This window comes from Triturus cristatus, chromosome 8 (genome assembly GCF_964204655.1).
Source record: "Triturus cristatus chromosome 8, aTriCri1.1, whole genome shotgun sequence".
Lineage (NCBI taxonomy): Eukaryota > Metazoa > Chordata > Amphibia > Caudata > Salamandridae > Triturus > Triturus cristatus.
This window is the reverse complement of record NC_140591.1, coordinates 469292698-469319233: the sequence shown is the minus strand read 5'-3', so window position 1 is coordinate 469319233 and position 26536 is coordinate 469292698. Positions and strand designations below refer to the sequence as shown.

Below are 26536 nucleotides of genomic sequence, written 5' to 3'. Positions count from 1 at the left end.
CCTCTACACACCTATGGTGCATTAAGGGGCATAGTGTCAGTCAGCAGGTGGTTGCTGAGGTAGTTGCTGAGGAGTCTGTTGATTAGTTTTTTGTAAGACCTTTGCCTAGTATAGTAGGAGGAAGATGGGTCTGTAAACGGAAAGAGTGGCTGGGTCAGAAAATGGTTTAGTGAGCAGGGGCATGACAGTGGCATGTTTTCAGGTGTCAGGGAATGTGAGTGAGTCAATGAAGGCATTGAGGATGGGTGTTAGTGCTTTGCTGATCTGAACGAGTTATTTAGTGAAGGTGTGGTGGAGACAGGAGTCACAAAGAGCCCAGAGCGGATGGGGTCATGGTAGCAGTGATTTTTATCAATGGTGGTGACAGTGGGCCATGAGGTTAGAGTTTGTTCTTCGGCTGTGATGGGAAGTTGAGTTGCAACAGTGACAGGATCCAGTTGACAGTTGAAATTGCTGTATATAGAGGTGATTTTGTCACAGAAGAATTCAGGGAGCAAATGTCCTGTGAGGGGCTGCTGTAACTAGAGGCGACCTGCAAGCACTGTGCACTTGGTATTGGATATCTGCTGGTTTTAATTGTCTTATGGCTGATTAGATGATGCCTTTATCTGGTTTGTCTTGACTTTTTCTCCATTTGCGTTCCAGTTGCTTGCAGTGGCGTTTCAGATCCTCATGTACCAACAGGCCTGTGGTCGGATCTTGCAGTTGTTTTGTGCTTGAGGAGAGCCAGAGTGTCAGTGCATGCAGTGATGCAGCTGTTGAGGTTCTTGATGGCTTTCGGAAAGTTGCTGGTGTGCTCAGGCTAGTGTGTGGAGAGGGCAAAAGCGCATTCCTCATTCCATAATACTTTTCCAGCTGCAACAGGTGGTTCCGGTGGTGGTAGGTCTGTGGTGGTGCGGGATGGGTATGTGAAACTCATGAGGGTGTGGTCTCCCCAGGTTATAGTTACTGACTTGTTGACTGTGATGTTGCTGATTGTGGAAAAAATCAGCTCCAGCAGCTGCCCGGTGGTGTGGGTGGGTTCGGTAATGTGCTGGATTGGGCCAGTGTTTCTGAGGTTTTCTAGAAGGGTCGCACTGTTTGGATCAGTTTGGTTTTCTAGATGAATGTTAAGGTCTCCAATGGGTCTGCCATTGATGATGAAAGGTGAGACAAAGTCTGTGATATCATTAATGAAATTGGTGTGGGGTCCTGTAGGTCTATATACAAGGGTTCTGGCTAGGGAGAAGTTAGCTATGATGCTTATCTTGAATGTGAAATACTCCATGTAGCTGGTGGGGCTGCCCGAGTAGGTGATGCGGGTGATGGTATCTTTAAATATAATGGTGATTCCACCTCCAGGCTTGTGCCCACAGTCTTACCTGGCATTGTGTTCGCTGGTGGGGATAGCTGTAGCCATGTCCGGTGCATAGGTTAGGTTTAGCGTATTTCCATGAGGAAGAGCAGGTCTGGAGCGCAGCCGTACCATCGGCTCCATATCTCCCAGGCATATTTGGTAAACAAGAAGGCGTTGAGGTGCATGTATGTGAGTGTAGAGTGTTGTGTTGATGGTGTTTGGTCTGTGTGAGCATGGGCAGGTGGCTGGTTTGTGTCAGTATAAGTGAGTGGGGTGCTGTTTGGTGCTGGAGTTGTGAGTGTGTGGTATGATAGAGCGCATGAGAACTTGCAGGAGGCACATGTGAATGCTCTTTCCGTTTTGTGTAGCATGGTGTGGCAGCAGTGCAGTGAGCGGCAGCAAAGGTTGAAAGCATGGTGGAGTGTAGCAGCATAGTGGTGGGTAGGTGAAGAAACAGGGTTTCTGGTGCTGGTCGTGACCCAGGTGCAGATGGGCACATATGGGCTTTCCTATGGCAAGCCAGCGGTGTGCCAGCAGCATGTCAATAGTGCACCTGCTGCTTGCCATTAAGTAGTTTTTGGGTGGACAAGGGGGAAGGAGAGCAGGGTACTGTGAGCAGAAAGTCAGTGATGTCACTACCTGCACAGAGGGATGATGAGAAATTCAGTGGTCACTTCCTGTGTAATGTGACGCTAAGGACAGTTAATCTATACCTTCCTCTGTGCACTTACTTTCGCAATATTTTGCTTTTCAATACTTTGTTCACAATATTGTGATCTTTCGACATTCCTCCTGCAAGATTCCAGACTACAACTACACACCTGTGTCAAGTGAAAAAACGGAAGCCTCAGTTGATTTGGACTGCTTTGCTAAATAAATATGTCACAATAATTATTTTGCTTTATGGATGCATATGAATCAATTATGTTTTTACTTGTCACATTGTACCTAGCAACAATTTGATTTGACATTTCTAAACATATTTGGCCCATCGCCTAGGCTGATGGTAAATTTGTCTTGCACATCTTTCTGCACGCGCACAGATAGGCTTTGTATGGCAATCTGAAAGCCTCAAAATATAGGCAACAGGAAAAAGAGTTTGCTTTCCTCCAAGATACACTCAGACATTGCAGAATGTACCTGTTTCTTCAGAGATGTTAGTCAGGCAGTCACCTCTTATTTGTTAGACAGCTGTTTAAAATCTCAGGGAAGATCTGCTGGACCGCTACATCAAGGTCAAGCAACAGCATTTACAGTATATTGTGTGATCTATATGCTACTTTAGGACTATTGATCATATGTACTCTTCTTAAACACACAAAGCAGTCCACACTACTACATTTCGAATATAAAATTGCATCACATTTTGGTAATGCATATTTATTTAAGGTATTTTGCCCTTCCAAATTACATTTTTTGGCACACACAGGTGCAAAACAGATTGACAGAGTTTATCACATAAATTATTACAATGACTTTGACAATAGTGTACCCTAACATTGACTGTTGTAATCAGGAGCTGTATCATGGTTCCGTTTTCTGTGTTGCACCAGCACAGAAGCCGTCTGTATGTTTTTTATTCACCTCTTCAGCACATACATTAACTCACAATATCTCCAAGTTAGTTAATGGGCTATAAACAGATGAACTTGAAAACACAGGACAGTATAACTACCTCCTTGTTTTACTGACATTTGCATAACACATAAGTTGGCATTGTTAAGCCATTATAGTACAATCCGCACTTAGAGTGACTTTACAACATGATTCTGTTTATCTAGCAGGGTGGAGTTTAATTTGGCATATTATAATGTGTGATTGGAATTCTGCTCATTTCCATTTCTGTATTGGATGTATCTTAAATATTAAGTGTAAATGTATGACTGCATATTTTTGGATGTATAAGACCCTAATAAACAAGGCCGGACTAAGAACAGCAACCGGACACCACTCCCACATTTCTTACAGGGGGCTGATATTGAAGCACTGCTGCAAAATGCGTCTCCCAGTAAGAAAAGCAGCTCCTGCGGGCACAAAATCGGCCCCTACCCCTCCGGCCCACCAGGGAAATGCCCGGTGCCCGCTACGACCAGTCTGGCGCTGCAAATAATTACAGCAGTGGGAAAGGGGTGAGGTTTTTACTGCTCCTGGTAAATACCATTACCACTTTTTGAGGTATGTACTGGCTCTGGTAAATACCTCTGATCAGGGTCATACTGGCTAAAAGCGCAATCAGGCAGTGCCCGATGGACTGCTCTGATCTTAGGTCAGCAAACCAGCTTGATTTTTTGGCTGTATGTGGGCCTTGTGGTGTTGGATGTTTCCAATGCCTGTGGAGTTAGGAGTATGTCAGAAAGGGCATATCCACGGCACAAGGATTAATTGTAAACTTTGTGGTCATGTCATCTAAATAATGAAAGGGCACCATTGAACAGTGAAAGGGCAGATCAAGTAACAGCAACCACTAAGTCGTTGTGTGTGTGTTCCACTGTATTGCACTGATTCTGCTGGTAAACAAAACTGTGTGTTAGGACGACAGGATGCTAGAATGTAGGGACTGAGTCTCTCTACATTGTCAGTACCTGTCGGCCCAAATCCTGGCTAGCTCACAGTGCCTCACCTGAACTCCTAACCTTCACAGAGTAGCAGGAGATTTTGAAAACCTTGAACATGACCCTCTAGTCCCCAATGGAACCATGGAAACAGATCCTCTCCTTTCGTTACTCACCCACTCATGCATTAGAGTGGTGAATACAAGAAAGACACAAATAAAGTTTACAATACATTTATTGAAACTTATCGTAGTCTATTAGGAAGCAAATGTGCTGTGATAATTAGGGAGATGTAACTAAACAAAGTAATTAGCATTACTAACAGGGTGCATAGAACAAACAGCCCAACCATGGCAAAATATATATCTGGCCAAATCTACATCTACATGTGTGAGAACAGGGATATATTTGCAATCTCTGTTCTGACCTAAGACCTGATGTATGTAGTTAGGTGGTCCACATCATGAGTGTAAACTTAGTTTATACAGGGCTGCTTATCAGGGACTGCAGTCATTACAGATCAGTCCTCTCTGCCTGATTCCTCTACTCTAGCCCCCAAGGGGATGGTACACAGTTTCTATGATAAAACAACTGTGTTTGAAGATTCAGCTGTGTGATTGTGTTGTGACTAATGTTAGGGGCTGTTGCTGAATGAGCAAACAGTGCACTATGTTGTTATGTATTTGGTGCAACCCTGTATGATATATGCAGACTAAATCCTAGGAAGATTCCTTGGATAACTAGCAACATGTACAGCATACTCCCAGAACAATGCCATTAACACAAGTGTATTATATGTGGCCATGCAGAGCAAAGGCACAGAATGCAAAACTAAGGGAGAACCAAAGTGGGCCCATAAGGGAATTCACTACAGTGGCTCAGGGTGCGACCCACGATACCGTAGAATAGCAATGAGGCAGGCAGTCTTACATTCACCCATGCTGCGTTGCTGATGCGTGGGGCACTCTTCTCACATCCCCACCATGCCACATACTGTGGTGTCTGACTCCACTCAAGGAAGCGTCAGACCCGAAGTTAGAAACTGTGGGTCGAGCACTTAGAGATGTACTTTGCAGCCATTGTTATTGAGAATGGTCAAAAGAGGCCCATGCTTCTACATCTGGCTGGAAAAGAAATGTAAGAAAATTTCAGGAACTTTATTGAGGCTGTACCACCTTTCCGGTATGCCTAGCTAAAGACGGCACTCAGCTATTACTTTATGCAGATGGCCAAAAATGTTTATTGATGATTTCTACTGCACCAGGCCAAGCAACAACCTGATGAGTCGGTAAATGCTTTTTCCATGTGACTCAGTGAATTTTGCCAGCACATGCACTCTCACGGATGAAATAGACGAAATCAGAGCCCAGGTCATACAGGGCTGCACGTTAGCAAAAGAAAAATAGACCAAATCCTGCAAGATTCCAGGAAGTCAATGCGGCACATCCTTCTGCTGGGACACTCCAAGGAACTTTCCAAAGCCTGAGCATCAGACATGGAAGCAGCACTACAGAGCTTCATAAACACACCCTGTAAACCAAACATTGAAAGGGCTGGCACCTGGAACAGAGTTATAGGACAGCCCTCACGGAGGTCTTGCCGCTGGTGTGTTGGCCCATTCCCACACACCGGAGAATGCCCTGCGATGGGCAAGAAGTGCTAAATCACTTTACGAAGGTGTGCCACTCAACCCAAGTGCTGAAGACCAACTCTAAGAAAGCTGTGAGCAGCATACAATCCATGCTGACCTCTCTGGAAGATTATATGGACATTGACAAGGAGGAAGGCACTCGACATGCCATTCAAGTACTGCAGTGATCCAATGCTCAAGCGAGAACTACTTAAAAATGCCAAATGAAAAATGAAGGACAGACCCTGATGACCACCATTGACACAAGGGCACCCATAAACATCATGAGCTTTTTGAAGTGCTAGACAAGAAACCTAAGCTCCGGGCAACTCATGTGAAGATATAAAAATATGTCTGCACCAAATATTTCCCATTAGTTGCATGTTTACAATCAATATTAGCTACAATATGGGTGTCGCGCACACCAAGATATATATCACCAAAGAAGGAAAGGACATGCTGCTCAGCAGTCAAATGGCTGAAAAAATTCAACTTTTAAAATGTTTGCTCAGTTTATGCATGCTAAGTTTGAATTAATTGCTGGAAGAATTTCAGACTCTAAGCCATGGTGTAGGGTGCTTGCAATAGAAGCTTCTATTGCATCTAGCGACTGCTCTATTCAGTCAGTAGCCCTGAGCCATCAGAGAGTGACTTTCCATCTCACACCCAAAGTGGAGGAAGAGTTGTCCTACCCTGTGGGTATCCCCAATAGTAGTAACCAGGAATCCGAAGTAACGAGGCTCAGTTAGGCTGTCTGTGGATATGTGCACCCTGAACCCAGCCATTAAGCAGAAATGACTTCGGACACTAACCATCAATGACATTGTCAGCATAGCAACAGTGTGCTGTTGTTTCTCAAAGATGGACCTTAGAGCGGGGTACCATCAACACCTACTGGCCCCAGAATAATGGTGCATCATCACATTCTTAACCCACCTGGGCCTCCGAAGGTAAAAATACCTCAATTTTGACATATGCACGGAGGTGTTTCAAAATACGCTACGAAAGATGCTGGTGGGGATCCAGGGGGAGTCATCAATGTGAGCGATGACATCACGGTGCATGTCTGCTTCTGGAAGAGCACTTGGGCCAGGCTAGTGGTCTCATGCTCCAATTGGAAAAATGTGAGCCCTTATAAAGTGAAATATGCTACTACTTCTTGGCCACAGGGGTGGTACCCAATCTGGCCGAGGTGAAGGACATACAATTTGCCCCAGCCACAACCTCAGCCACAGATTTGTGTTGTTTCTTGTGCATGGTCAAAAACTACAGATGCATTATACCCAATTTAGCTGCCATCAATCCACCTCTCCATAAATTCACAAAGACAGCCACTCCATTGTCATGGGGAACAAATCAAGAAAGAGCATTCCAAGACACCAAATCGGCCCTAACGGCATACACCACCTTAGTGTGCTTTGACCCATGAAAAGACTCTGAACTGGCTGTGAATACCAAAACCAATAGAGCTGGGGCAGTCCTGTCGCAGATGCAGGCATGTTGGAGGTGGGCCCCTGTGGCATATGCTAGCCATGCTCTCACCCCACAGAAAACCACTACTCTCACATTGAGAAAGAAGCCAAAGCCATATGAGAAAGTTGATAAAAATGACATCACTGTAAACAGTTGTTCAACCATTTTGCATCTCTTGCAGCTGATTATTCTTGTCTTGCACTATGTGGAATAAATCTTGCTTTCAGCTACCCTTTGAAATGTGAGAAACTGTGTGTGTGCAAAGAACTGTTTCTATGTTTGTGCTACACCCTGCATGAGTCATCTACACCTGTCAAGGGAAGCAGAGCATTTTTAACCCCAGGCTTAATTGAATATAAGCTAACGCCAACTGTCTGGGTACTGACTGAGCTTTCTGACATGCTATTTATGAATAATGGGAAATTTCAAAGCTTTAAATATTTTGCGAAAGACTATAAATAACGTGAGTTGGCTGCATCCAGCAGAGCTTGTTTGAAGCACCTGGCTTCTCATCTTGCAATTTGAACTTGCAATAAAACCAGGACTGTGACTGTTTGTCTCTCATTTTCTGTACACAATCATCGACTCCTGGTAAGATGTATGATAGCCAACTGTATGATGAATGAATAATATGATAGATGTCTCCTAATGTAATATGATGATGTCTCACTAGTTAGAAGGGTGATAAGTAGTATTGTTATTATACCAAAAGATTCCTTACACCACCACAGTGATAGAAAAGCTTAACTATTATTGATAACCTAGGTAATTGTGTACGTAAAGCTATGGATGAGGTTCAGCTCTGCCCACAGGAGGGCACCCCTGCATGGGAAAAGATGACAATACAAGGAACGGAGACTGTGTTGTTTTTCTAAAAATGGCATGAGTATACTTGTAAGGATGCAATGTTGCAGTTCCCAGTAGATGGTACCTTTGATTTAGACAAATGGGTCTATTTGCAAGAGTGTATGTGTGAATTTGGAAAGAAGAAAATATAATTATTGCAATTTGATGTTCTTAATAAATGGGAAAAATATTCTAGGCAGAAACATTGTAAAGACATATTAAAGACCAAGCGGGCTAAGGCTAGGGCTTATGATGCGGCTAAATGGAAAGAAAAGAGAAAAGAAATGTCTTGACAAATAGCCCTGAACCAATAAGGGATGTTTACGGTACAGAGAATAATATCTACTGCTCCTTTGCTGGAGGAGCACAGTGTGATCCAAGATTTATTAGAATGTGGAGGCCAGGGTAGATCACCTCCTTATCAGCACAAAGAAAGTGACAAGCATAGGCAGAAAGACATGAAAAGTAATGAGGAGGACGCCTCAAAAATGTCTAGGAATTTATCATTGGAGGAGATTCGACAAGTGAATGAGTTTACCATCAGGGTACCTGGATTGCACCACCAGAGAGGAAGATATTGTGTTTCTAAGTGACTTGAACTCCTCCGTCATGCATCACACCGTGAGGATGTTGAACAATGATATGTGGAGTAATTAAAAAAGCTTTTAAAGCCAAATTACTAAATGAAGAAAAATGCCCTCTTTCCCTGCCCCTAGACCATAAAGAAATAGATAGATATATGTTAGGTCTAAATATAGTTTTAACATCAGAACTGAATATTTTACGGACTTCCTGTAAATAGTTTTTTATCTTTCTTTTGTTTATCACAATGTTAATAACATAACAAGGGGAGGGAGTGATACCACAAATGGCTTCCTTGAAAGAAGTACCTGAGTTTGATGCCAACAAGCCTCTATACCACACCCACGTCCCCTGGACTAAGTCAGAATGGCTGTCCTTTTCTAAAATGTACCCATATATAAGAGAAAACCATGAGGAGTGGTATGCTAGGATAGAGAAAATATTGAAGACTGAGCAGTTGACATTCGATGATATTGAACAAATGTCTTTTGTGCATTTTTCCCTGATATTTGGCAAGAGTGTAGATATGAGTACAGTACTGACCCTGAACTAAATTGGGAAGATATACAGCAGGGGTCTCCAACCTTTTCTGTAGTGAGAGCTACTTCTGCTCACGGAAAGTCTTCCCGAGCTACTAGCAAATTTTATACCTGTAAAATAGTGACTACACTATGACCACCCAGAGCAAGATTTTCAGTAGTTACCACCCAGAAATTCTGGGGAAAAGTTCTTCAATATTAAATGCCTCCCCTTGACTTATGAAGTAACATTCAAATCTTGACATGCCCAGTGGCACAAAGGACATAAGCACAGCAGTACGTCTCCCCAGCTCAGCTTGAATTATCATTCACCAGTTTCTGAAATGGCACATTTTTCTATCTAATACTACTTTCCACAGTGGGCAAACAAACTTAATTTTCCAGAAGAAACCCAATTTTTGAAAACTAAAACTGCCTTTAAAATATCAGTTTTTGAGAAATGCACAGTCTCAAAATCAGCTTGTCATTATCATCATGTACTCCCATGTACAAATGCCTCATATGGACAGACTACTTTGAATTCCCAGGTATTACAGTCATATGCCATTGATGCTCACCATTGGTATAGGAAACAATGGTCCTAGACTTCTTTAAAGCTACATTTCAGTTATGAAAAACATTCATTAGTCAAAGGGCATCTGGTACATATATAATTAGCATTGTATCATTAATGTACCATCATTTTCTTTACAATGCAAACAAGTATATCCTCAAAAGACACAAAGGCGCAAAATATCGCTCCAATAGTGACTGTTTATTATTTAGTTGCTTTTATAACAGGTCACCATATTCAATGCTCCATATAGAGAAAGAGGTTGCTCAAAGGGGAGTGTGAAAAAGGAAAGTGCTCGTAAGGTAGGACAGATATAAAGGAGGGGAATCCAAAAGGCAAAGTCAATAACCAATCAATTATACATTCTGGTATCCTTAGTAAAACTGGTCGTGGTTCATAGTGGCACCAGTTTTACAGATAGGCCTGTAGCTTATAGATTTACAAATATTAATTTCATGATCTTCTGATGACGCACAGAGAACATTCATCTGTGAAAAGGCAGGGCTGGGATGATATCAGGTACAGGCCCACTGGGGGAGAGTGTCGACGTTTCGACCCTGGTGCAATGAGGGTAATTTATATCCTCTGCAGGCAGGTCATCCTCAGGACGGGGGAAGGGGAGGCAACCTAGGGTGGGGTACAGTCAGGATACAGCCCCTGAGGAAGACCCGCCTGCAGAGGATATAAATTACCCTCATTGCACCAGGGTCGAAACGTCGACACTCTCCCCCAGTGGGCCTGTACCTGATATCATGCCAGCTGCCTTTTCACGGATAAATATTCTGTAGTTCTGAGTATTCAACAATATTATGAAGGCAAGCAGGCTCAGGTGGAGGCATCTAAAGACAACAAAACAGAAAGGATTGAAGAGCAAGGTGTTATTAGAACAATTGCAGAGGGTAAGAGGTGGCCAGACCCCATGTCATAGTACAGGGGTGGTGGATGAGGATTTTCAGCGCCCCAGATAGGCGTCAAGGTGGCCCGTCGATAATGGATGTCACCACTGCAAGCCTACTAACGACTGGGTATGTATGGAAGTGCCCTCCTTTACAAGGTTGTCAAAGGGGAAGGTCAGTACAGAGAGGACGACAAAAAAGGGGAGCAGGAAATGGCACAAATAGATGCTTCCAATCATACCCGAATTATCAAAACACAGATTACTCAGATGACATGATTGATGATACGGGTAATTATGTTTTACAAGAAACAGATGGTCATAGTTCAATTACAAGACTGGGACTTTGTTGACTAGAGGGGCCCAAGAGTAGATGGGGAAATGGTGACTATTCCAGTAGATGCCAATGGGCCACACATTGAGGATACTGTGCAAGGGGAAAGAGTAAACTTCTTGGTAGGTACTAGAGCCACCAATTACTCTATGTCAATTAGATTAATTCCCCATGCACCCCTCTTGGGAAAGTACAACACATCTCTGGGATTCTCAAATGTCTGCATAAAGAGTCCTGTTTCTGCACCGTTGACCTATACTACAGGGTCCATTACGGATAAACAATGCTGTGAAATGACAGACAAATGCCATTACATTTATTAGGGATAGATCTACTTAAGAAATTGCATGCTAACATTAAATGTACCACAGATGGTATTTACTTAGAATGTTCTTAAGATACACCTCCCCAGCAGGCATATGTGACAAGAACAAAGACTGCATTGCCGGATTAGTTGTAAGACAGGGTGGACAAACGAGTAAGGGCATGCAGTAAAAATGATGTTGGTAGAATGAATATAGTCCCAGTACATAGTACCTTGAGGGCGGGAGTTCAGTTACCCCATATCGCACAATACCGCATTTCCCCAAAGGAGAACAAGGCCTGCAGTTAGTGATACAAGACTTCATTCACACTAATGTCATTAAACAATCCCAGGGGTCTCCATGTAATAGTCCTGTAAACACGGTTTATAAAAATAGTGATGACCCCCGCAAACCAGATGTTTAAAGGATCTTAGTTGACCCTCATGAGATTAATAAAATTGTGCAGGCCATTTTTGCCATTGTTCCTAAAATTTCTACAGTATTGGCTGTGATACCACCAACAGCATGCTACAACGCTGTTATTGATTCAAATAATGCTTTTTTTTCTATACCTTTGCATGAAGATTCACAATATCTATTCTGATTCACATTTCGGAATAAGACCTATTGTTTTACTAGAATTCCACAAGGGTAAGCAGAAAATCCTCCCATTTACTTGCAAGCACTTAAAACACAGTTAGACAATTTTCACCCTACACCTGACTCTACAGTCATACAGTATATTGACTTTATTATGATTGCCAGCACCTCCGAAGATGCAGGTATTACAGATACTGTGAATATATTGAATTTCCTAGCACAACATGGACATACGCTTTCCCTTGAAAAAATTTAATTTGTTCAGCAGGAGGTTGCCTATTTAAATTGAGACACCTCCTGTTAAAAGGGAAGATATGTCTAGACCCTCAGAAAAGACAAACAATATTGCATCTACAACCTCCACACAAAAGCAGGTATGTGCATTTCTAGGAAAGGCAGGATATTGCAGACAATGGATTCCACACTTTTCATTAATATATAAGCCCTTGTTACTTTGACCGCGAAAGATACTCCAATACCACTGCGTTGGTCAGATATTCATCAGCATAGTTTTGATACCATCAAACAGGCCCTTTGTAATGCCCTGCTATTAGGCATGCCTGGTTATACAAAGGACTTCCACCTGTATGTGCATGAACAGGATGGGTGTGCCTCAAGGGTCCTTACACAGTATTAGGGTGACAAGAAGAGAACATGTGAATATTTTCACACAACACTTGCAGTAGCCAAGGGACTTCCAGCCTGCTAGCACGCAGTTGCCACTCCCACCATGGTTTTAAAGCAAGCAGAGATTCTAACATTGGGACATCCTGTCCATCTACATATGCTACATTCTGTAGATATCCTAGGACACAGACACAACATCTGACCAATGTAAGGCTAACTGATCATGAGCTATGTTTATTTAGCCCATGTGTCGCAATACACAGATGTAATACAATCAACCCAGCAACTCTACTGCCAGTATTGACAGGATGAAACACTACTGAACATGATTGTCTATTACTAACAGAGGAACACACCATGGGCTGTATAGATTTTCAGGACACTGCCATGGAAGAAAAAAATGGATATTTATGTGTGGATGGTTCATGTTTGAAGTTCAAAGATGGCACCACAACCGCAGCATACGCCATAGCAACACTCCAGACAATAGCAGAAACATGAAGGTTGACAGTATTATCTGCCCAAGCTGCAGAAATGATAGCTCTTACAAGAACATGTGAATTGAGTACGGGTTTGTCTTTTAATGTTTATACCGATAGCCAGTCCACTTTTGCTGTGGCCCACAACTTTGGGAAATTGTAGGCCAAAAGAGGATTTTTCACTTCTCAAGAAACACAAATTCAACATGGGCCATTGATAGTATGACTTTTGAATGCTTTGTCTACACCAGCTAAAGTTGCTATTGCGAAATCCAATGTCCACGAGAAAAAGTGTATAATGTAGGAAATGGAAACACATTTACAGACATGGTGGCAAAGGAAACTGCAAATAATATTCCATCATTGACAGTAACCTTTCCTTTTCTAGCCAGGTTACTCGTTTGACAGGCTGCTGTTTCGGTCTTCTCAAAATTTTGAGGAAATTTCTTCCGTTGCTCCCTCAAGCGGCTAGGGAATCGGTGGTGCGTGCACTTATCTTGTCCCGCTTGGATTATGCTAATGCCCTCTATGCTGGGCTCCCAGCTTTTGTACTCAATAAGCTTCAAGTTACCCAGAATGCGGCTGTCCGCATGTTGGGGGGGCTGGGTCCCAGGCAGAGTGTTCATGACTACCGCCGTTCCCTCCATTGGCTTCCGGTCAGGGCCCGGATAGCTTTCAAATCTCTTACCCTTGCTCATCGCGCCCTGCATAGACGGGGGCCAGGATACCTTCAGAAACGGTTCTCGTTCTACGTGCCGGGGCGACACCTGAGGTCTTCCTCTCTCAGGCTCATGAAGGTACCTCGCTTCCAGCGCCATAGACTAGGTGGCGTTTCCCTGGTTGTGTATGCTGCCCGCGCCTGGAATGCCCTCCCCCTTTCTCTCCGATTGGTTGAAGACTCTGGGGTTTTTAAGAAACTTCTAAAAACTTACCTCTTCTCGTAGGGTTGAGCTTTAATTCTGTCCTCCTTGAACGGCGCCGGGACACTCTTCGAGTATCTGTGCGCGTAATAAAAGTAAATAACATAACATAACATAACATGTGGTTATGTCAAATGTGCAATTAAAGGACGTTATAGAATATGATTTTAGTGAAAGGGGTATAGCTGATTTACAAAAACAAGCTGCGCCAGAAGAATTGCAGGAATGGAAGGAGCAAGGTAGCTGGGTAAATGAGTGTGGGAAAGGCAAAGAAGGTACCAGGTATATAACCGGTTGTTATACCCTATTACTTTGGTGATCCATGGGCCCTCACATATAGGGCGAGATGCCATAGTGAATAGCATGAGACTCTTTTGGGAATCAACAATATAAGGACAATTGCAGACAGAATTTTCAAAAGCTGCATTGTATGTGCTCAACATAATGCAGGAAAGAGAATATCAATGTCAACAGGCCATTCTGCATCAGCAGAAGTGCAGTTTGAGCACCTCCAGATGGATTTTGTTGAAATAACTCCAATTAATAAGTACAGGTATACTTTGACTGTGGTGTGCCTTTTTTAGTATACTTATAGAGGGCTATCCGACGTAATAGAGTGATACACAGACTACAGCTAAATGTTTATTGAAAGAACTATTTCCTCATTTTGGTTTGCCACAGATAATTTCCCATGACAATGGTGTTCATCTCGTCAATAAAGTGATGCAGTGGGTGAGCAAGGCAATGGGCATTCAACACACATATCGCTGCATTTATCACCCACAGGCAGCAGGCGCTGTGGGACATAGGAATGGCAGATTTAAATCCAAAAATAGTGAAAATATGTGCTGAAGCCACACTGACTTGAATCAATGCTTTGCACATAGCCCTGATGAGTTTGTGTACTACACCGGACACCACCACTGGCCTCAGGCCACATGTATATGTTACTGGAAGGCTGTTGACTTGTTGGGGGTGCCCAGAACTGTGCTCACCACTCAAGTGACTGATACTTTGCTCTATGACTATTGTATTGTGAACTCATGAAGCATATTTCTGATGTTAACAAACAGGTGAAGGATGCTCTACCACTCCTTCTGCAGGGGCCCAGACACAGGATCCAACCGGGTGAGTGGGTAATGATAAAGGAATAACTGCCTGTAACCTCGGTGGAAGGGACCACCAGTGCAATTTCTGCTGACAACACAGACTGGTGTTAAGTGTTCTGGTTACAAGAACTGTATCCACCTCAAGCATGTAAAAAGTCCCCTCCACCTGTGCTTCCTTCAACTGCAATGCCACAGGAGGACGCTGAAGGATCTGTAATCCTTCCTTTCCTGAACCTTTGAAGGGACAGGAAGAACGATACAGCCTTCCCCCCAGGACCCGCTACATTCATCTTCTGATCACAACCAACGATAGTTTACTATCGGGCACAGGGCCACAAAGTACTGGTGATCTCCCACGGTCTAGAGATCGTGAAGAATAGGGTACAGAAGGACTCAATTGCTTGGGAAAGAAAATGAAGATGGAAAGGAACTACACTGACAAATAAGTTATGCATACCATTTGCAATAATCATTATCACCACATTAATAGCCATTGCCATTTACCTGTCTAGTATATATTCCCCGAAATGTCTGAGTTCAAACAACACCACATCAACTGATGACCTGCAGGACCACCATTTTAAAGAGTACCATGAGAACGTTGTCATAACAATGATGAACCCCTATCACAAGCAATTAATATCTCAGTATGTTGGATGTGCTTAAAGCTTCCCTCTGTAACACAGCACAGAAGGCCTTTGTTCCCTTTGTGTTCAGTGCTTATGGATTCTTGTTATATTCTATTTAAAGCAGTGATCACCTGGTTTTCTGGTCAGATGGGTGCTAATGTTAGATGCAAATATAGAGATGAAATAGTGGCACTGTTAAATTGTACCACCAGTAGGGAGAATTTTACCCTATATCTTACAATGATAGTGTTAAGACTAAACGATATTGGCAATTCACCCAGAGGATGATTGCCTTGATTTCTAACACTTCAACTCTGTTCATTTAGGCCCTGGCCTAATGAGTAACAAGTGGGCATGGGCAATTATATATTGCATCAAATGGCTTGCAAGAATTGGGATGAAATAACTGTACCCATGTATTTTGTTTGGCCATGCCTCCTGGCCCTCACTACCAGTAGCAGCAGGAGATAGCATTTATTTTGCCTGTGGACAGAAAGCTTACCCTTGGCTGCCTAAATGTTGGGGAGGGTTTTGCTTTTTGGGCCTGGTGCTCTCCCATATCCAACACCATCCTAAAGAACATGTCAACAAACATATGCTAAACAATAGTGCATTTGGAGGGAGAAGGGAAATAGATCAGACTGATACCTCTGCTCAGAGTTCAGTGATTTGGCACTAGCAATACAACCTATGCTAGGGGTAGCAGTAAATTCTCGAAGAATAGGGCAAGTAGCCCTTTGGCTGGAAACAACAATAAACTTAAACAACAAGTGCCCTAGGAAGCATAGCGGGAGAAATGGTAGCATCAGGCAGGTAACGCTTCAAAATCATATAGTACTCCATATGCTTCTCGCTAAAAAAGGGGCATATGCAAAATTATAAGTATGGAATGTTGTACATTGATCCCCAATAACGGCCCCAGTGTTTACAAAGCATTAGAGAATTTAAATGATATAGGAGTACAAGTTCATAACTTTACTGAACGAACGTTGTGGGATGATATTTCTTCCCTATTTGGGGCTTGAGGGCTGGATAATATTGAAAGGTATACTAGTCATTGTGATAGTTGTTCTGGGATGTTGTTAGTGCATTATTAACATTCCAACATGCTGCCAGATGTGTCTGTCAATGTGTTGAACTATGCTTACAACAAATGTTCATCAGGCTAATACTCTTATATTAAAGGATGAAGTGATTATGCAAATGATGAATCTTGACACCAATTGATGGTGAGAGAGAGGAGAGGTTAATGGTTAAACAAGTGATTAAATGGAAGATTGAGAAAGCTGGTGAAGAGGGACACCACTGCGAATAGTTGTTCCACCATTTTGCATCACTTGCAGCCATTTATTCTTATCTTGCTATTGTGTAATACATTTTGCCTTCATCTCCCCTTTGAAATGTGAGAATATCTGTGTGTGTGCACAGAACAGTTTCTATCTTTGTGCTACACCCGGTATGAGTTATCTGCACCTGTCAATGGAAGCCATACATTTTTAACCAAAGATTTATGTGAATATAAGCTGGCGCCAACAGTCTGGATGCTGACTACGCTTTTCTAACATGCTATCTATGAAAAATGTGAAATTGCACAGCCTTAAATATTTTGTAAAAGACTATATATAACGTGAGCTGGTTGCTTCCAGCAGGGTTTGTTTGAAGCACATGGCTTCACATCGCTCACTTCAAACTTGCAATAAAACTGTCTCCATGACTGTGATGGTTTGTCTCACATTTGTAGTACCAGATTTTGTGCTCTCACACATCCACTGGGGTTGTTGATACTTTCATCTGTACCTGAATAGACATACCTTCATAGTACATATGGATCACAAGGCTCTCATCCTCCTCTTCCAAGGGTTGGCATCCAAGCCACCACCTCAGATAGAAAAATTGATTCTGCAACTCCAAGAGTACCCGTTCTCCATCACGTACAAGCAGGGAACCCAGAAACCAGCAGATTATGTGTCCCTCCATGCCCAGCTAACTACAGCAGAAGAGGAGGGGCTCACCAGGGACACCGAAGAGTATGTGAGATTGGTGGAAGAACAATCAAGACCTCTGCCAAAGCCACTCAAGCTGATGACTACCTGCAGATGGTGGTGGAATCGGCCAAGTCAACGGATTTGAAGAGTCTCTAAAACAACATGTTTCATAACACAGACATGGTCAAACAAGTGCTGACCTCACTCCACAATGTGAGGCATAAGCTGGCAGTATTTGTATGGGGCTGTCTCCTGAGGAATCTGAGGCTTTTCATTCCCCAGCATTTGACCCAGCAGGTGGTTAGCCTAGCTCAAAGGTCACACCAAGGTAGGTCAAGACCATGGCTAGACAAACATGTTGAACAGACAGTCAGGAGGTTTGATTATGCAGCGTAGTTGGTACTGAGCGGCCAGTGGCAATAATAACAGAAGAAATCCTGCATGTCCTCTGGCATCAAGCCAGCACTGGGTTTGGGTGCCTGTCTGAAGGACACTACATGCTAGTCATCATTGATGACCATTTGAAGTACCCAGAAGTAGAGATGGTACCATCCACTAATAATCCCATATGTGGAAAACATTATGTCAGCCCATGGCTTCATTTCAGAACTCCACACTGACAAAGGACCACCATTTAATGGCCAAGAGGTGACTGAGTACCTACAGTCCTGGGGCATCAAACCCCGCAAGATTTCCTCAAAATGGCCTTAAGCAAATGTAGAAGTTAAATGCTTCATGAGAACCCTGGGGAAAGTGATACGAATTGCTCAAGCTACTGGCCAAAGTGTTGAGCAGGCCCTCTCCTTCGTAGAAGACTACAGGTAAACCCCTCATTTTACCACATCTACAGCTCCAAGCGCAAGATGCCTAGGTTGCTGAGTGAGAGAGATGCAGTCGAAAAAGATTCAATCGAAAAGAAGGGGGAGAGATAGAGAAAGGAATAATTCAGGGCAAAAGAATTTCCTGTTTGGAAAAAGACCCATCACTCACCAACCTGGTTGGTGACATGCTTCATCATCTGGGTCCCACCCTGACCGCCGAATGCCGTCAGGGTGTGCTTCGACGCCTGGAATTCCAGCGGAGCGGGTTTTCATGTGTGTAGGTGAGTGAAAACGTAAATGATGAAAAATAAAAGTGATATATTAAAAGTGTCAGCGGTGTGCTTCCTAATACCTAATAATTTAATATGAAGCCACTTGGCACGATTAAAACCTGTGAATAGATATCGTAACTGGTATTAATGGCCAGTGATATCAGTGTTGGTATGTGTGTGTGGTCAACATGTTTCAACCTTTCTAGTAATTCTTAGGTTTTCGTCAGGACCAGGAATTTGAGGAACGGGGGTTCTGCACTCTGTGTACTACACCTTTATTAGAGAGTAGTTTTTTGTGCCTTCAAGCTGTTCTTGAAGGATGATTCGGATCTGTAAAAGTAAAATCCGAAAGAAGAAACTTTCTATTGGAATTATTCCCATTAACTCTCCAGGCTCACTTATTATGGTATGCAATATGCAATGTGAGTTGTTGCATGCAATCTATTGTGGGTTGTTGAGGGTGGTTTTTGCATGTCTCAATCCATGTATAGGGCATGCATTGTTGATTTGGCGAAAATAATTATTATTAATATTCTCGCATCACGTGCATGAGTTGTGCCTGTCTGTTGGCAATACAAGAAGGGCACACGTGATGATTCACACTGCTATCAAACATTTCTAGTGCAGTGCGCGTATATTTGGAAAAGTTTAGACAGAGACAAACAAATAAAGAGCGCTCAAGGACTCACGTTAAAAAGGCTAAATATATAGCCTCATGGTTCCCGTGGGGAGCGTGGGCTCTGAACCATTGCTTTGATAGAAAAGGAAACAACATTTTCAGCTTGATTTGTCTTACCTTGATCTTGTAAGGCCCTTCTATAGTTGGAGTAGGGATACACTTACGTTCTCTCACCGGTACGCCCGTGTTAGCCTCCTGTTTGCAAATATACCCTCTTTCCTCGGCGCTGTTGACAAGATTGGAAATTTCTTGTTTCAGTGCAACAGTAGGGTCTGAGGTGAGGGGTCTATAATTGCTACGATCTTCGGCTAATTTCCTAACCAGCAATGAACGTAAAATACCTTACTTTTATGTACTTCCTAAGATGCACAAAAATAAATCTCCCCCACCAGGCAGACCCATCGTATCTGGGATAGGCTCTGTCCTCCAACCCCTTTCTGAATATAGTGACTTCTTCTTCAAACCCATGATACAGAAGACTTCCACATATCTGAGAGACACCAAAGATGTCCTCAATGTATTAAAAGACATCGAGACTAATGAAGAAACTATCCTTGTCAGTTTCGACATAGAAAGCCTGTATACTAATATCCCTCAAGAGGCTACATTGGCAGTCTTAGCAAAAGCCCTGGAGAACGCCACTTGGGACCATAATGTCCCAAGAGATTTTGTCCTTAAATGCGCAGAACTCGCCCTAATGAAGAATTACTTTGAATTTGAAGGTCAACTTTACCTCCAAACAGGAGGTACATCTATGGGGACCATTTGTGCTCCTAGTGTAGCGGGCCTCTATATTTTTGATTTTGAGGAACAATTTATTCTCGGGACTAACAGACCCTTCTCCAAGTACCTCAAACTTTGGCGAAGGTATATAGATGATGTACTGGCAATCTGGCAAGGCCCAATGACAACATGGCAAGATTTCATCTTTTGGCTCAACACCTGTGACCCCCATCTAAAATTTACACACAGCATTGATAAAATCACTATGATATTTTTAGATGTTGAAATCCACAATGAAAACAACAAACTTGAAACAAAAACTTATACCAAGCCAACATCCAAAACCAATCTACTACAATATGATAGCTTTCACCCGAGAGCACTAAAAGAAAATCTACCCTATGGCCAGTTCCTTCGATTAAGAAGGAGCTGTAGCAAACTGACAGACTACAAAACACAGGCCTCTTCTCTCTCCAAAAAGCTTTCAGAAAGAGGTTACCCTCAGCATATCTTGGACAAGGGCCAAAAACGGGCGAGAAACCAACCCCGAGATGCCCTATTAGAAGAAACCAGTAGACCGATACAGAAACCACCTCTCACCTGTGTGACAACCTATAATATTATGTCGAATCAGGTGACGAACACCATCAGAAAGAGATGGTCAATCCTAAACACTGGCAATCTGCAATGGGAGAAGCCTTTATTCTCAAACAAACGAGCAAGAAATCTAAAGGACTCACTGGTTAACACTCGACTGAAGAAAATCACTGCAGTTGATGCAGCCACAGTCCTGACCTTTTGGGGACTACCGAAAGTTACACGTCACTATCCCTGTGGGAACTGCTCAGTATGTCACCTCACTACACACACCAAAACACTGACACTGGAAAACAACAAGATCTGGACACAAAAAAATCATACCAATTGCAACAGTTGCAATGTAGTCTACCTCATAACATGCCCCTGTAATCTACGTTATGTAGGCATGACCACTCGTAAAGTTAAACAACGCATAACAGAGTATCGTAGTACTATCCGATGCAAGAAAGCGACTACTAAATTGACTGAACATTTTATCAGCAATAACCACACTCCAAATGATATGATTTGGACTGTTATTGAATCTGTCGAAAGTCAGAATACACTCTTTGAAAAGGAACAAAGATGGGTGTACCGTCTGTCAACCCACATAACAGGGCTGAACGACAATATACCATGGAACTCAGTACTTAGTAGATGAATTTGGTCTCTGTTATCTCTTCTTCTCAGTTTATTGTTATAACACACACACCAAGGTTTCAATCAGAATCCATTGTTACCTTTTCTCTGCAATATACCTCTTTACTGCAGAGCCCTTATTATTTACACGGGTTACTGAATTTTATGCTGAGCCCTATGACTCAGCAAACATCTGCAAATAAACACCTCTTTATTGCAGAACCCTTATCACTTTCACAAAATACAGAATTTTACCTTGATCCCTATGACCCAATTAAACCACACCCCAAGTCACAAGGGCAGAAGCATTTTCTCTTAAATACCGACCGTGATAGACACGGCGTCAGCATTCGGTAACTTTGGGACCCCGAAGTAGGTGTGTAAACGGGCGTACCGGTGAGAGAACGTAAGTGTATCCCTACTCCAACTATAGAAGGGCCTTACAAGATCAAGGTAAGACAAATCAAGCTGAAAATGTTGTTTCCTTTTTTATCACAGCAATGGTTCAGAGCCCACGCTCCCCACGGGAACCATGAGGCTTAATATTTAGCCTTTTTAACGTGAGTCCTTGAGCGCTCTTTATTTGTTTGTCTCTGTCTAAACTTTTTCAAATATACGCGCACTGCACTAGAAATGTTTGATAGCAGTGTGAATCATCACGTATGCCCTTCTTGTATTGCCAACAGACAGGCACAACTAATGCACGTGATGCGAGAATATTAATAATAATTCTTTTCGCCAAATCAACAATGCATGCCCTATACATGGATTGAGACATGCAAAAACCACCCTCAAACACCCACAATAGATTGCATGCAACAACTCACATTGCATATCGCATACCATAATAAGTGAGCGTGGAGAGTTAATGGGAATAATTCCAATAGAAAGTTTCTTCTTTCGGATTTTACTTTTACAGATCCGAATCATCCTTCAAGAACGGCTTGAAGGCACAACAAACTACTCTCTAATAAAGGTGTAGTACACAGCGGTTCAGGGTGTGGGTGCACCTTAGCGAGTGCAGACCCCCCGTTCCTCAAATTCCTGGTCCTGACGAAAACCTAAGAATTACTAGAAAGGTTGAAACATGTTGACCACACACACATACCAACACTGATATCACTGGCCATTAATACCAGTTACGATATCTATTCACAGGTTTTAATCGTGCCAAGTGGCTTCATATTAAATTATTAGGAAGCACACCGCTGACACTTTTAATATATCACTTTTCTTTTCATCATTCACGTTTTCACTCACCTACACACACGAAAACCCGCTCTGCTGGAATTCTAGGCGTCGAAGCACACCCTGACGGCATTCGGCGGTCAGGGTGGGACTCAGATGATGAAGCATGTCACCAACCAGGTTGGTGAGTGATGGGTCTTTTTCCAAATAGGAAATTCTTTTGCCCTGAATTATTCCTTTCTCTATCTCTCCCCCTTCTTTTCGATTGAATCTTTTTCGACTGCATCTCTCTCCCTCCTTTGTTTTATACTCAAATCCAGACCGGGGGTTCGGGATCCTCATTACCCTCACTCTATTGTTTTTTTTGATAGGTTGCTGAGTGGTCACTAAGATTACTCACCATCGAGTGTGGACGGCAATAATCCTGCCAGAGGACAGGTGGTTTCAATGTCAACAGCTTCAAAAGGATCAAACCAGACAACTAAGATTGGGAGATTCAGTTCTGGTAAAAGACAAATAACCAGGCAGCAAACTCCGGCTCTTCTTTGAGCCTACCCCATTGAGAATCATTAGAATCTGGGGTACAATGATATGCACTGAAAGAGGAACTAAACTGTCACCCTGAACATCTCTTCCTTAAAGATGTTCTAGAGCCTAGAAGCCCAGCTGGAACCCAAAGGAGAGACAAGTTGAGAGGAAAGAAGGGAGGCTATTTTTTTTAAGACGATGTCGGTAGAAGAAGGATGGACAGAGATAAGTCAACATTCACTGAGCAGTGGGAAGGTACTCAGGCAAGTTGCGTAACCAGCGGTGCAGTGGAAGTGGAATGAGACAAAACCCTGTCGCCTACTACTGCTGTGGAATTTAAGAATCCCAGAGGAGGGACTCATTGACACAATTTAAGAACTGATCAAATCCTGTCCCAGAAGTTGAAAGACTTTCTGATTTAGTAATGTGTTTATGTTTTGTGCTTGATATTTTTTTCTGTTGGTCTGTTTTTTTCCTTTTATTTGAGTTTGAGGAGGTATGCGGTGTTGGACATTTCCAAGGCATGTTGTGGTAAGGATGTGTCAGCAAGGGCGCACCTGCGGAGGGAGGATTAATGGTATAGTCTAATGATGTTATCTAGATCATAAAAGGACACTGACATCCAGCACTGGGAAAGAGCAAGTTACAGCATCCACTGAGTCTGTGTGTGTGTTCTGTGCAGAGGTTCAAGGCCCAACCCAGAACAGCACAGGCATGTTTTATGGTCTGCTGAGCCAGTTTTTACTGTTGATTTCCCTGATTTTAAGAAAAGCATTGCCTGCAGCAAGCTCAAAATCCATGCAGTCTTTCATGCCTTGTAAAACACTAATACAGTTCAAAACGGTCCTAATTTGCAAACAGACCACTTTTTTAGCTACCTAAATCACTAGAGGGGGCCACTTTCATTTTGGTGCCATAGCCTTTTCTCTATCCCCAACTGACCTTGCCTCTGACTACGAGTTCCCCCTAGAAAATGGGGAATTGTGTGAAGAATTGCTGCTTTCTGCCCCAGTTGCCACACAAATCAGAATTTAACAAGCATTTCACCCCTAGCAAACTACAGCAGACGAGGCCTGCCGAAACTTACTGGGTGGGTGAAATAAGAGTTACTGCACATATCAGAAGGCACACATAATCAAGGCCTAAGGTATATAGGTAGAGGGTCTTACCTGTTGCTTATGCATCTTCTAGATCTGTAGATTGTCCCGTTGGTGGTCACATTGAGGTGTGCTGATGGCAAACTGTATGGCATATATGGGCTGTGTTGGATGTACATGATTGCTTATATCTTATGCACGGACATTTTTCAAACTCTTTGCAATCTAATACTTAACAATAGCATAGCAGAACGAAAACCATTTTTTTGTGGCAGACTACCATAATGCAATTTTCCTTTTATACAAATAAATATCTCTAAACTGCTCCAACAGTGATTTATATATAAATATGAAACATATTGTATATTTCAGGCCAGGGAAAGGCAAACGCCCTCTCAGCATGTCAAGTCTGTAGGAACTGATTAACCTTTGGGAAGTAAGAGCATAGATTGTTGAAACCATACTCTGTATCATATGCATGGGAACATTCTCATGTTACTCTTAAAGGGCCAATTTCAGATCTCGTTGGGGATTTGCAAAGGAACTTGGATAGTAAAACGCTTTAATTCCTCATGACTAAAAAGGAAACTTAAAAATAAGTGATGATTGCACGGTAATGATAGCATAGAAATACTTTCAATAGTCTTCCAAAAAGCAGCCCGTCTGACTTTTTTAGAGCTATCAAAGCACTTCTGAAATTCCTAAAGGGTTCAACTGTCATATAGTATAGTGAAAAATAAATGGAAACTGATGCAATTCAACTTGTTTGATAACCATATGCAATGCTAAGATTATTTGATTCTAAAAACCTAATAACAAACACGTTCCAGTTATTTTTAAATCATGCATCAACGTCGAGGCAATATGTAGCCAATAATAAAATTCCTTGTATGTTATTAGTGTGGTGCAGTTGTAGGATGCATGCACAAATTAAGCTGATTTGCAAAACAAAAAATCTACCTGAATTTTCTGATACGTACACTTTTACCAGAGCAGTGCAAAACTGTGTGAAAGTACAGGGGCCTGAAAGAATCCTCATGTTAGGTTGCGCAGACATGTGATGCTTCACATAAGATGTGCACAAGCAGATTCCATTGGTTGTGCATCCGTGAGATTGTAAAGATGCAGATTTTTAGTTCAAGACTTGTATACATGTAGAATTTGTGTATTCAGATATAGTGAAAAAATTAGAAAGGTGTTAGTGGCATTTATACACACCCATCTCTCTTCCTCAAAGGTAACAAAAACAATAATCCATAAGCATACATAGCATAAATATCATGCGTGGCTAAGCCATAGCCTTCTTCCTCGTCTTCTGCAGTGCCCAGGAGCCCCCGTCCACACCACAAAATTAAAACCCTTGAATCAGAAGAGGAACTTCACAGAGGGGGGCATGGCTTGATGCCGATGGCGGATTGCAGTCTCCTAGTGAAGCTCCTCTGGACGACGCGGACCGCACATAATTTAATGCCGTTTTAAGAACTTTGGCGAGTTGCGGCGAACGGCAGAAGACGAGCAGACATAACAGAATGCTTCCGTGAGCACTTTTCAGACCAGAACTCGGCTTACTTTTAACTTTCACCTCAAGCTTCGCGGGTCGCGGACTGCGGCTGCCATTTTGTGCCGATGTTCCTTAGCCTACGTTATGTGTGAGGAAATTTGTTCATCAGCTCACAACCACGAAAAAGACACTTAATAATGAAGTTCTTGTCTTAAATAATGCTCAAATAGATGCCAACTGCCCAATGTGCTTTTCCCTTTTCTTTTCGTGCTTTGAGATTTATATTTCAACACATGCCATTGGGGAACTTGACTATAGCAGAATAAGGTGTCTCCACTATTTTGAAAGCTCTGTTTACTGTTTCCTCAGTATACACATCACAAGTAGCCATAACTTTGGACAGTCTATATTACAAATGAAGGCTAGGGGTGGGGTTTTTAATGAAGTCAGGAAGAATGGCGCTCAGACTAATGCGCGTGTTGTCTTCTACGGACCTGTGTCAGTAGGTGCTGCCAGGTCAGGGGAATTGCCCGATAACCCCCGGAATTGTGTGAATACCAGGATCCACACTGGAAAGTAAGCACAGTCCTGGGCACATGTGGTGGGGATATCACAATGTTGGACACAAGGAGAGAAGGCACAGGCAATGAGTAGGGGCTTTTAATCTTTTTATGAGCTTCGCTTTTATCATTGGATTTTAATCACAGACTGTAGAAAGACTTTTAAAATCAGTGCGGAAGTGACTCGGCTATTTTCACGATTCTAGCACGTTTTTAAAGAATTGTCTTGTTTTAAACTGTGAAATATTTGTTTTATTGACTCTCACCTGTCTGAGCGCTGCTGCTCCGCCCGCCCCGGTCCATCACGGCTTGTGCCGATTGTGTGGAGGGCGCGGCCGGGCAGACAGACGCATTTCCGGGTGGGAGAAGGGGAGGAGCTAACCTGACTCCTCTATTTAAACCTATGTGCAAGCGACCGCGCTCTGACACAAGGAGAGAAGGCACAGGCAATGAGTAGGGGCTTTTAATCTTTTTATGAGCTTCGCTTTTATCATTGGCTTTTAATCACAGACTGTAGAAAGACTTTTATAATCAGTGCGGAAGTGACTCAGCTAT

At 42.7% G+C, this 26536-nt stretch overlaps 1 protein-coding gene across 8 annotated transcripts in view; it reads right to left on the bottom strand.

Moving 5' to 3' along the window:
* The window catches only part of LOC146802355 (uncharacterized), an 87129-nt gene extending 60820 nt beyond the window's left edge, over positions 1–26309 (bottom strand). For all 8 annotated transcript variants that reach the window (XR_014967742.1, XR_014967745.1, XR_014967744.1 and 5 more), the window contains exon 1: positions 26248–26309. The gene's annotated coding sequence lies outside the window, so the exon portion shown is untranslated. The remainder of the gene's footprint in view (positions 1–26247) is intronic.
* Between the last annotated feature and the right edge of the window lie 227 nt (positions 26310–26536).